The following is a 947-nucleotide window of genomic DNA, read 5'->3' as shown; positions in this document are numbered from 1 at the left end:
ATACCATGATGTGGACATTTAACCAGCATACCTTTGAATCTCTCCCACATTTCTTGTAATGTTTCAACTGGTTTCTGCCTGAAGATGAATATCTCATCAACCTGCTTGGCAGTCTTATTGGGTGGGTAGAACTTATTCAAAAACTGCTTGACTAATTCCTCCCAAGTTGTGATGAAATTTATGGGGAGGGAATTAAGCCAAGTTTGGGCTTCTCCTGTCACTGAGAATAGAAACAACAACAGTCTTATTTCTTCCGGTGTCATATTTGGTTGCCTTTGCGTGACACAAATTGACAGAAAATTTTTCAGATGCTATTGTGGATCTTCAATGTAAGACCCGGAGAACAGCCCCTTGTTTTGCAACAGTTGTAGCATGTTGTTTGTGATTTGAAATGACTTTGCTTGTATGTGAGGGACTACAATTGCAGTTGCCAAATTTTTAGCGGTGGGTTGTGCATCATACAAAGCTACTTCTGGCATAAGAGGTACCACACCCTAATTGTTCGGGTCATTCACATTATTTTGATTATCCAAAGCGTCACCTATATCCGGTTCAATTTGTTCTCTTGGGTGATGTTGTTGATTGTCCTTCTTGTTTGTACGATTTAATGCCTTGAAATCTTTCTCAGGATCCGGTAATGCTTCAAATAATTCACCAGTTCTTGAGGAGTTTCTAGGCATACACCTATAACACACAAGACCACAAACATTAGAATTTCAATGTAATGAATAAAAATAGAGAAAATTGACTAAACTAAGAATCCTAGCAATTCGTATAGTTGTAATTAGTAACACAGTTTCTTCCCCAGCAACGGCGCCAAAATTTGATCACGCCCAACTATGCCTCCTAAGAGGTCTAGCGGTCGTTGCAAATATAATCCGGTTTACAAGTTCGAAGTCGAATCTCACAGGGGAATAACGTACTAATTACAACCAATAGTTTTGCAC

The 947-nt window shown here is 39.1% G+C and overlaps 1 non-coding gene across 1 annotated transcript; it reads left to right on the top strand.

The window, feature by feature from the left end:
• Positions 1 to 107, top strand: LOC117274484 (small nucleolar RNA R71). Its single transcript, XR_004504588.1, has one exon. It is a non-coding gene; the product is annotated as a small nucleolar RNA R71 (small nucleolar RNA).
• Positions 108 to 947: the final 840 nt, after the last annotated feature.

Source organism: Nicotiana tomentosiformis, chromosome 6, assembly GCF_000390325.3.
Source record: "Nicotiana tomentosiformis chromosome 6, ASM39032v3, whole genome shotgun sequence".
In the NCBI taxonomy this organism is placed as follows: Eukaryota; Viridiplantae; Streptophyta; class Magnoliopsida; order Solanales; family Solanaceae; genus Nicotiana; species Nicotiana tomentosiformis.
Note: the sequence above shows the minus strand (reverse complement) of the source record. Positions and strands in the feature narration are given on the sequence as shown.